This window comes from Salvelinus sp. IW2-2015, unplaced genomic scaffold, assembly GCF_002910315.2.
Source record: "Salvelinus sp. IW2-2015 unplaced genomic scaffold, ASM291031v2 Un_scaffold6707, whole genome shotgun sequence".
Classification (NCBI taxonomy): Eukaryota; Metazoa; Chordata; class Actinopteri; order Salmoniformes; family Salmonidae; genus Salvelinus; species Salvelinus sp. IW2-2015.
In genome coordinates this window covers 33944-46006 of record NW_019947969.1, presented here as the reverse complement: position 1 = coordinate 46006, position 12063 = coordinate 33944, and the positions used below count along the sequence as shown (strand labels likewise).

Below are 12063 nucleotides of genomic sequence, written 5' to 3'. Positions count from 1 at the left end.
AAAAGAAGAATGGTTTTTCACACACTGTTGCTGGTATTTGGCCCATTCCTCCATGCAGATCTCCTCTAGAGCAGTGATGTTTGGGCTGTTTGCTGGGGCAATCACGGACTTTCAACTCCCTCCAAAGATTTTTATGGGGGTTGAGATCTGGAGACTGGCTTAGGCCACTCAGGACCTTGAATGCTTTCTTAAGAAGCCACTCCTTCGTTGCCCGGGTGGTGTGTTTGGGATCATTGTCAATGCTGAAAGACCCGCCAAGTTTCATCTTCAATGCTTGCTGATGGAAGGGAGGTTTTCACTCAAAATCTCACGATACATGGCCCCATTACATCTTTCCTTTACACGGACAGTCGTCCTGGTCCCTTGCAGACAAAACAGCCCCAAAGCCATGATGTTTCCACCCCCATGCTTCACAGTAGTGATGTGTTTCTTGGATCACTCAAGCTTCATTCTTTGTCCTCCAACACACGAGAGGGTGAGTTTTTACCAAAAAAGTTTATTTTGGTTTTCATCTGACCATATGACATTCTCCAATTCTTCTTCTTGGGGATCATCCAAATGCTCTCTAGCAACCTTCAGACGGGCCTGGACATGTACTGGCTTAAAGCAGGGGACACGTCTGGCACTGCAGATTTGAGTCCTGCGGCGTAGTGTGTTACTGATGGTTAGGCTTTGTTACTTTGGTCCAGCTTCTCTGCAGGTCATTCACTAAGGTCCCCGGTGGTTCGGATTTTTGCTCACCGTTCTTGTGATATTTTGACCCCACGCGGGTGAGATCTTGCGTGGAGCCCTAAATCCGAGGGAGATTATCAGTGGTCTTGTATGTCTTCCATTTCCCTATAAATTGCTCCCACACGTTGATTTTTCTTCAAACGCAAGCTGCTACTATTGGCAGATTCAGTCTTCCCAGCCGGTGCAGGTCTTACCCATTTTGTTTTGGTGTCCTTTGAGCAGTCTTTGGTTCTTGGGCCATAGTGGAGTTTGGAGTGTGACTGTTTGAGGTTGTGGACAGGTGTCTTCTTTATACTGATAAACAAGGGGTTTTAAACCAAAGTGCATTAAATAAAAGGTTCTTTATCTAACGAGTTGGAGGACAGAGAGGAAGCCTCTTAAAGAAGAAGTTTACAGGTCTGGTGCGAGCCAGAAATCTTGCTTGTTTGTAGGTGAACGCAAATACTTATTTTCCACTATAAATTTTGCAAATAAATTCTAATAAATCCTACAATGTGGATCCTCTGGATTTTTTTTCTCATTTGTCTGTCATAGTTGAAGTGTACCTATGATGAAACATTCCACAGGCCTCTCCTCTTTTTAAGGGAGAAGAACTTGCACATTGGTGGCTGACAATCTTTTTTGCCACTGTATGTACTATGCACATGTTTTTTATGAAGTGGGTTGGGGTCTTTTAAAGAGGTGTCATTTGGCTGAGGTACTGGATGACAAGACGATGGGCAAAGATCTGATTGGTGCAATGGGGCCTTTTACTGGCATGTGATTTCCCACATGACTGTTTCTTGAACAACTGCGTGATAAGTCTTGAGTTTGTTTTGTGTGCTAGAATTGGTGTTTTCTCCTGGAATAGATGGGTTTTGTGAATAGGTTTTTGTGTTTTGAACTGTTGTAATAGGCTAATATTTAATTTTATAACTTCAAAAAGTAAGTCTGTGCACATGCCATCATGTAGCAATTAAATACAGTTGAAGATTATTGGTCAGCTTCCCCTTGCTTGTGATTGGTCCGTTTGAGTGACCTATAGTATATCCTTATTAAAGTGTGATATAACCTTATTTATTTATTTGCGTTTTTGTAACATTGTTGCAAAAGGTTGCTAAACAGTGTTTTGGTGTGTGTTCTGAACATGTTCGCTGCTGTTTGTGGGCAGTTGGCATTATGACAGATGTTAATTGATCTTGACTTAATCTCTCCTGGTTACTGTGGCTCCATGTATGTTGTGCAAATGTTCCATGTGACATTTTGGGATGTACTGAATATGCCCTGCTCTTTGTCTTTGACTTCCACTAACAAGACACTTCCAAGGCCTGGGCTTTGTAGCATGAAGAGCATCGTTCCCAACACACATTTAGGATTTCTACCCTTGATTTATTTTTCTCTCTCCTCTTTCCTTTTTCATCCTGTCTTCTCTCCTTTCCCAACTACCCTTGCCCCCTCTATAGGAAGTCTATCCACCTCCGCCCCTCCCTCCTCAAGGGAGTCCAGGGGTTCTCAGTTCCTCAGCCGCTTCCTGCTCAGTGCCAGCACCCTCCTCCCCCTTAGCACCCCCAGAACACCCTCCCCTAGCCAGATACAGATCCTCCACCCTCCCTGCCTGTCCTCCACCCTCTGACTGACCCAGCCTAGACCAGAGATTGGGGTGGCAGCTGGTGAGGGTAGGAGCTGGAGTATCCCAGTGTGGTGGTCATGCTCCAGATGTGGAGGAACTGAAGCTCCGGTCCTGTCTAGTCAAGGAACAAGGAGAGTCTGAGGGTGCAGACCCTGCCCCCACCTCCAGCAGGTTAAATATCACAAAAACTTGAACCCTCCTCCATGCTTCTTCACCTTACATAATCTGACCCCTCGGTCCTTAACATTGTATTGTCTGTCTGTGTGCGTGATGACTTTGAAGCACTTAACTTATTATGGCTGGGGGCAGTATTGAGTAGCTTGGATGAATAAGGTGCCCAGAGTACAACTGCCTGCTACTCAGTCCCATTGCTAATATATGCATATTATTAGTATATTTGGATAGAAAACACTCTGAAGTTTCTAAAACTGTTTGAATGATGTCTGTGAGTATAACAGAACTCGTATGGCAGGCAAAAACCTGAGAAAAAATCCAACCAGGAAGTGGGAAATCTGAGGTTGGTGTTTTTCAACACATTCCTATTGAAGATACAGTGGATATTGGTCATGTTGCACTTCCTAAGGCTTCACTAGATGTCAACAGTCTTTAGAACCTTGTTTGATGCTTTACTGTGAAGGGGGGCCGAATGAGAAGGGGATTGAGTAGGTCTCCATGAGCTGACCATGCGCGTTCACGTGAGAGTTAGCTTGCGTTCCATTGCATTTCTGAAGACAAAGGAATTCTCCGGTTGGAACATTATTGAAGATTTAATGTTACATCCTAAAGATTTGATTCTATACTTCGTTTGACATTTTCTACGGACTGTAAGGAAATGTTTGACTTTCGTCTGCCTTAGTGAACGCGCTTCGTGAGTTTTTTGGATTTGTTTACCAAACCGCTAACAAAAGGAGCTATTTGGACATAAATGATGGACATTATCGAACAAAACAAACATTATTGTGGAACTGGGATTCCTGGGAGTGCTTCAGATGGATCATCAAAGGTAAGTGAATATTTATAATGTATTTCTGACTTCACAATATGCGGATATCTTTATGGCTTGTTTGGGCTCTGAGCGCCGTACTCAGATTATTGCATGGTTTGCTTTTTCGTAAAGCTTTTTTGAAATCTGACACAGCGGTTGCATTAAGAGAAGTTTTCTAAAGTTCTATGCATAACACTTTTATTTCATCAACATTTATGATGAGTATTTCTGTAAATTGATGTTTTGGAAGCAAAACATTACTGAATGTAACACGCCAATGTAAACTGAGATTTTTGGATATAAATATGAACTTTATCGAAGAAAACATACATGTATTGTGTAACATGAATCCTATGAGTGTCATCTGATGAAGATCATCAAAGGTTAGTGATTAATTATATCTCTATTTCATGATTTTTGTGACTCCTCTTTTGGCTGGAAAAATGGCTGTGTTTTTTCTGTGCTACGTTTGTGGTGCTTTCGCTGTAAAGCCTATTTAAATCGGACACTGTGGAGGATAGGTGTATCTTTAAAATGGTGTGAAATACTTGTATGTTTGAGGAATTTTAATTATGGGATTTCTGTTTTGAATTGGTGCCCTGCACTTTAACTGGCTGTTGTCATATCGATCCGACGGATGCCATAAGATTAAAGAGTACATTTCATCAAAATAAACCAGATGTTTTAGACTATCAATTCTGGTCTTCATTTCCACAGTTGGTTGCGAAAGGCTATATTTTGATTTACTATTAATCTCATCCCCCCCCCCCCCGGCGGTTGCATCACACCTTGAGAAGGTTCCTCTACGTCATCTCAAGGGAGCGGTTCGGTATGAATACACTCCCTTCTGGATGTGCTTGGTGGTACCACCTCGAGGCTTACTATAAAACAGGTGACCGCACGCCTTATTTGGCAATGGTCTTGGTAAGTGGATGTGCAAATATATATTTTGCATGACGCTTCCTTGACTAGACTACTGACGTTACACAAAATCTAAAGGCAGGATGCACATTTTCGCATATGACCAATTAAACGTTTTTGCTTACCGTTTCATGCATCTTTTACGAAGAAAAAAACATGTAGCCTATGAGGATTATGCATTTATTTGTAGCTACATCCATCGTTACAAGAAATAGATGACAATGGCTCATAGTTCAATGGTTGTGAGTTCTAATCCCACGTGGGCAGAGATGTGTCATTAAAGTCATTGTCATTAAAAGTCATTAACTTGTTTTTCAACCACTCCACACATTTCTTATTACAAACTATAGTTTTGGCAATCGGTTAGGACATCTACTTTGTGCATGACGCAAGTAATTTTCCAACAATTGTTTACACAGATTATTTCACTTATAATTCACTGTATCACAATTCCAGTGGGTCAGAAGTTTACATATACTAAGTTGACTGTGCTTTAAACAGCTTGGAAAATCCAGAAAATTATGTCATGGCTTTAGAAGCTTCTGATAGGCTAATTGGCATACTTTGAGTCAATTGGAGGTGTACCTGTGGATGTATTTAAGGCCTACCTTCAAACTCAGTGCCTCTTTGCTTGACATCATGGGAAATCAAAGAAATCAGCCAAGACCTCAGAAAAAAATTTGTAGACCTCCACAAGTCTGGTTCATCCTTGGAGCAATTTCCAAATGCCTGAAGTACCAGTTCATCTGTACAAACAATAGTACGCAAGTATACAACACCATGGGACCACGCAGCCATCATACTGCTCAGGAAGGAGACGCGTTCTGTCTCCTGGAGATGAATGTACTTTGGTACGAAAAGTGCAAATCAATCCCAGAACAACAGCAAAGGACCTTGTGAAGATGCTGGAGGAAACGGGTAAAAAATTATGTATATCCACAGTAAAACGAGTCCTATATCGACATAACCTGAAAGGCCGCTCAGCAAGAAGAAGCAATTGCTCAAAACGCCATAAAAAAGCCAGACTCCGGTTTGCAACAGCACATGGGACAAAGATTGTACTTTTTGGAGAAATGTCCTCTGGTCTGAAGAAACAAAAATAGAACTGTTTGCAATAATGACCATGTTATGTTTGGAGGGAAAAGGGGGAGGCTTGCAAGCCGAAGAACACCATCCAACCGTGAGACAGGGTGGCAGCATCATGTTGTGGGGTGCTTTGCTGCAGGAGGGACTGGTGCACTTCACAAAATAGATGGCATCATGAGGGAGGAAATTGTAGCTATATGGAGCAACATCTCAAGACATCAGTCAGGAAGTTAAAGCTTGGTTGCAAATGGGTCTTCCAAATGGACAACCCCAAGCTTTCTTCCAAAGTTGTGGCAAAATGGCTTAAGGACAACAAAGTCAAGGTATTGGAGTGGCCATCACAAAGCCATGACCTCAATCCTATAGGAAATGTGTGGACAGAACTGAAAAAGCGTGTGCGAGCAAGTAGGCCTACAAACCTGACTCAGTTACAGCAGCTCTGTCAGGAGGAATAGGCCAAAATTTACCCAACTTATTGTGGGAAGCTTATGGAAGGATACCCAAAARGTTTGACCCAAGTTAAACAATTTTAAAGGTAATGCTACTAAATACTAATTGAGTTTAAATTAAACTTCTGACCCACTGGGAAAGTGATGAAAGAAATAAAAGCTGAAATAAATCCGTCTCTCTACTATTATTCTGACATTTCACATTCTTAAAATAAAATGGTGTTCCTAACTGACCTAAGACAGGGAATTTGTAATAGGATTAAATGTCAGGATTTGTGAAAAACTGAGTTTAAATGTATTTGGCTAAGGTGTATGTAAACTTCTGACTTCAACTGTATATAGATGGATGGATGGATAGATGAATAGATAACATTTTTATTTACAATATTCATCCTGTGCCCACACACTTCTAATTCTGAAAAGTGAACGCATGCCTGTGAGAGGGGTGACCCTGGTAGTAGTTGTAGGTTTTTATACAGTACCCAAGACTATTAATTTGAGTTCATTTGACCAAGAGCTACTGCATGAATACTGCAATGTGGATTGGATTGAATTGAGCTCCTAATCTTCATTATCTAGGTGATGACTCGCTTTTTCCCCCAACACAATACCGCAATAAATGTTAGTCTACATTTCAATGTATTATTATAATTTTTTGCACCACATTGGGGATTTTAATTTACACCGCCAGTGGCAGTAGATGTCAGGAACTTACCACCTTTCCACTGAGASCTGACTGTCCAGAACCATATTTGCTCGAGATGCACATAATTTTATTATCAGCACGTGCCAGTGGACTTCTGGTGAGAATGCTTTAGTGTTGGGATCAGGTACTACTACGTTTACCCACCCACAAAAACAAATATTTATGAGCAATTTCCCCACTACCCACAACTTCTCACCTGAAAATGTGAACGGTTTGGGCAAAAGCTGAATTTGGAGTTGAGTTACCCTTTTACAAAGTTTGGTAACTGTTTACATTAAGTTGGCCCTATGTTATTGTAATCAGGCACTATTACCCGCATTACCACTGGCTAATAAATTATATCAGGGTTTAATGTGAGGTGTGCTCAGGATTCACCCCCATATGCACACAGACGCTGCACAGTATTACACAGAGTTCCATAACAAGTCCTAGTTTCAATTGGCAAGGTTCATAAGACCGTAAGATGAGAGATCGAAATACGTTTTTACAGCAAGAGGCTGAGGCCATGACACGTGTGTGTGTGTGTGTGTGTGTGTAAATACCAATACGTGAGTGTGTTCTGTTTTTCCCAGCTTTAAATGTGCTGTCTAACTCGACCATGTGGTGTATCTTGGCTGACTGGTTCAGTAAGAAGCAGGGGATTGATGCAGACAGGCAGGGCCCCATTGGAGCACATTCCACCACTAATCTCCCTCTGAAACCTTTCTGTCCAACTCCAGCCTCTGTAGGGTTGGTCCTGTTAACACAGAGGATGTCTTTGGGTGTCTACCTAATTGACCCCCCCCCCACACTGTTTAGTTATATGACTTTGTTGTTATACGTGGAGTTTCTCACCCAGCATGTACAGAGCAGCTGCATGTCTGAACAAACTCTCAAACTCACYGAGTCACACATACATAGCCCCCCGCTCTCCTTCTCAGACACATATAATTGTGTACGTCTACAAATTGTACCAATTCCCCATTCATATCGGCCATACACACAGTTAATTTTTACTGTTCAATTGACCACTGGTTTCTTCTTCCTCCCCTTGGGCAGGCCTCCTGGCATCCCCCCAGTCAGCTCCTGGGAACCTGGAGAACAGTAAACCGAGTGAGAGCCGCATCAACGGAGGAAGCAGAGAGAACAGCACTGTGGATTTCAGCAAGGTAACGTCTCTCCTCCCACTGCCGAGCAGTGTGTAGACCCACGTTCACGAGGGCAGACAAGTAGAGCTCTGCTACCCGACCCGGACCCGACATTATACATTGGGTTAGGCCCGAGTAGGGCCTTTTTTTAATCATTAACTAGGGTACAGGCAGGGCTCGTGTATCACTAAATTGATCACAAACATTTTGAACCTGAGCCATTCGCTCATGCTCTGCTGTGCAATAGTCATATCTGACAACGATCATAACATGGTGTCAGAAGTGCTTCAACCTCGTCAAATATAAGACGAGATTATTTCACAGAAAATATTGTTCCTTGAGTTTTATTAGTGACAAAGTAGCTAACTGCTCTGTCATGTCTCGTCATTGAGCAGAGCAGCCCTAGCAGAGCCGTTGCTATGGATACTCACTCAGAGCCGCCATGAGCAGAGTGCATGCAGAGCGAGCTGCGCGCAGGGTGAGACTGACAGAGCAGCTAATGGATTTACTAATGGAGGAAGTTATTTTTGATTTCGGACAGGGACGGGGCTTTAATTTGGTTGAAGCAATCGGGCCTGGGTAGGACCTGAACGTCACAGCATCGGTAGGGCTCGAGCTTAAAATTCATGCCCATGCAGGGCTCTACAGAGATATCAATATGGCAGCCGCTGGCTTCAAAGCCTCTGATTGGCCAATACATAGCATCAGAAATCCAGGGTTTATACAGTGCATTCAATAAGATTTCAGATCCCTTGACTTTTTCCACATTTTGTTATGTTACAACCCTATTCTACAATTATTATATTTTTTTATCCCTCAATCTACACACAATACCCCATAATGACAAAGCAAAAACAGGTTTTTAGAAATAAAATAACTGAAATCACATTTTACATAAGTATTCAGACCCTTTACTCAGTACTTTGTTGAAGCACTTTTGGCATTGATTACAGCCTCAAGTCTTCTCAAGCTGAGAAGATCCTCTCAAGCTCTATTTTCAGGTCTCTCCAGAGATGTTCGATTGGGTTCAAATCAGGGCTCTGGGTGGGCCACTCAAGGACATTCAGAGACTTGTCCCGAAGCCACTCCTACATTGTCTTGGGCCCCGAGCGCTTTGGAGCAGGTTTTCATCAAAGATTTCTTTCCTTCGATCCCGACTAGGTCTCCCAGTCCCTGCCTTTGAAAAACATCTCCACAGCATGATGCTGCCACCACCATGCTTCACCGTAGGGGATGGTTCCAGGTTTCTTCCAGACGTGACACTTGGCATTCAGGCCAAAGAGTTCAATCTTGATTTCATCAGACCAGAGAATCTTGTTTCTCTTTGTTTGAGAGTCCTTTAGTTGTCTTTTGGCAAACTCCAAGCGGACTGTCATGCCTTTTACTGAGGAGTGGCTTCTGTCTGGCCACTCTACGAATAAAGGCCTGATTGGTGGAGTGCTGCAGACATGGGAGAACCTTCCAGAAGGAACCATCTCCACAGAAAACTCTGGAGCTCTGTCAGAGTGACATCGGGTTCTTGGTCCACTCCCTGACCAAGGACCTTTTCCCCCCGATTGCTCATTTTGGCCGGGCGCAGCTCTAGGAAGAGTCTTGTTTCCAAACTTCTTCCATTTAAGAATGATGGAGGCCCACTGTGTTCTTGTGGACCTTCAATGCTGCAGAAATTATTTGGTACCCTTCTCCAGATCTGTGTCTCAACACAATCCTGTCTCGGAGCTTTACAGACAATTCCTTCGACCTCATTGCTTTGTTTTTGCTCTGACATGCACTGCCAACTGTGGGACCTTATATAGACAGGTGTGTGCCTTTCCAAATCATGTCCAATCAATTGAATTTACCACAGGTGGACTCCAATCAAGTTGTAGAAACATTTCAAAGATGCATTTCTAAAAACCTGTTTTCGCTTGGTCATTATGGGGAATTSTGTGTAGATTGAGGTAAATAATGAATTGAACGTGACAAGTGGAAAAAGTCAAGGGGTCAAATATACAATGCATTCGGAAAGTATWCAATCTCATTTGAAATAATRCAKGGTGGCGCTGGATATTGAACAAAGGGACTGGTTTCCGCTCCTTGGGGGACTGATGGGTATGAGAACGGTGTATTATGAGGATGATGTTATAATAAAAGTGGTGACATCATGGATCCAGATTGGACCCTAGCTGAGTGAGCTGAGTTTATGGTGTGATCTGAATTAAGTTGTACCCCTGTTTGTCCCGCCCTCAGCAGACTTGCCACTGTAGTTGTGGTTCCCGGGGCGGGGGTGCCAGGAGGCCTGCAGTAAGTTCTCTCTCCTGTCAATCACTGGCCCTGGCCAATCAGTGCTGTTGTGTTGTCCCTGGCTGATCCATGAGACTGTTGTACCGTACCGTGACGTGACTGTACATGACATGTTACCTGCCAGTGCTGTGTGTGACTGCAGTGTTGTGACTGTTGATCTGTCTGTAGTGGTCCGACCGTTGTTCAGAGAATCTGATGTTTTGATTATCTTTTTTTGTGCAGCAGTACGGCTGTCAGCAGCACAGATATAGTTCCAGCAGCAAACGCACATATTCTATGTGATTTATTATTTATTAGGTGTCCTGTTTGATCAAATAAAATKTATTTATATAGCCCTTCTTACATCAGCTGATATCAAAGTGCTGTACAAAAACCCAGCCTAAAACCCCAAACAGCAAGCAATGCAGGTGTAGAAGCACGGTGGCTAGGAAAAACTCCCTAGAAAGGCCAAAACCTAGAGAGGAACCAGGCTATGAGGGGTGGCCAGTCCTCTTCTGGCTGTGCCGGGTGGAGATTATAACAGAACATGGCCAAGATGTTAAAATGTTCATGTATTACATGTATTTATTTTAGTCCTCTAACAAAACATATATTTTAGAAATGAGTTGCTCAACTGGACCTTGATAAACTGACTGCAACGTGTTTGAACAGGGCTGTATCAAAAGCCTGCACACCCATCAGCTCTCCAGACTGAGGGTTGACCACATGTGTTTATACAGTTGCCTAACAGGGATTCTACCTTGTGGGTTAAGTGCCTTGCACAACGACAGGAGATGGTAGACTACATGGGATCCGAGTGCAGCCTCCAAGTGTTGATACCACATTTCTGCCCAAAAATATATACTTCTATTTAAACACCACCAATTGTTGGTCATGGGAATTTAGTTTAAAGTCCTGAAATTCAATCTGTCTAAATGTGTATGAACCCTGCATGGCCAATACAATTCAACTTCAGGAACATCCAAGCAGGTATTCTTCCTGTTTAACCCTGTGACCTTCAACCTCCCAGGTGGACATGAACTTCATGAAGAAGATCCCTCCGGGGGCGGAGGCGTCCAACGTGCTGGTGGGAGAGGTGGAATTCCTGGAGCGACCAATCATAGCCTTCATCAGGCTGTCCCCCGCCGTGCTGCTCACTGGTCTCACTGAGGTGCCCGTACCCACCAGGTAACAGTGTGTACATACACTTATCTGAATCGTATGACAGTCATTTAGATATTTTGACTGTGAAGGAGTTATGGCAATAGACGACAATTTTGGAAAAATATATTGTGTGTTGAGGGGGGTGTGCGGTGGTGTGTGCTTGGATGGACTCTGATTCTATTCTGCTCTCCTATTGGTCAGGTTCCTGTTCCTGCTGCTGGGTCCGTTTGGGAAGGGTCCTCAGTACCACGAGATCGGCCGCTCCATCGCCACGCTGATGACAGACGAGGTGAGGAGCACTACAACACAGCTCTGGATTGGTCCAATTTCAACCTTGGCCAATCACCAATTGGTCCCATGCTGGGGCGTCAGAAGCAGCGACATGTCGTTTGAGAGACTGCTGTTGTCGTCCTGTGCCAGGTCTTCCATGATGTAGCGTACAAGGCCAAAGACCGGAACGATCTGCTGTCGGGGATAGATGAGTTTCTTGACCAGGTGACCGTCCTACCCCCAGGAGAGTGGGACCCTACGATACGAATCGAGCCCCCCAAGAGTGTCCCGTCTCAGGTGAGGGATCTGGACGATATCAGTTGGCTGCTATTGAACGTGTGAGACATGCTGACGGGTAATATTGTAAGAGAACCGCTGTGGACACRGTGTGTGTACAGTACGGATGGTTAGAATGTTGAGGGCTGTGCAGTTACCTGGCCTGTGGGGGGCTTTTCTCTCTACACAGGACAAGAGGAAGATGCCCTCATTGCCCAACGGCTCTGCCCATAATGAGTCCTTCAAGGAAGACCAGCACCAAGCAGGACCAGAGCTACAGAGAACAGGGAGGTGGGTCTCTCTCACACACTAACACACACAATGGGTTTTCTTTAAGTCCCTTTTGATGAAAAGGAGCTGCCAGACTGAGTGGTCACCTTGGCAGCTCATTATAAAAGCATTATAAACATGAAGAGAGCTGTTCACTAGAGGTCTGGAAAGTCTTTCATGTGTCTGATGTAGAAGCTGAAGAGATC

The 12063-nt window shown here is 43.6% G+C and overlaps 1 pseudogene; it reads left to right on the top strand.

The window, feature by feature from the left end:
• The first annotated feature begins 7086 nt into the window (after window positions 1-7086).
• The window catches only part of LOC112079020 (sodium bicarbonate cotransporter 3-like), a 27429-nt pseudogene continuing 22452 nt past the window's right edge, over window positions 7087-12063 (top strand).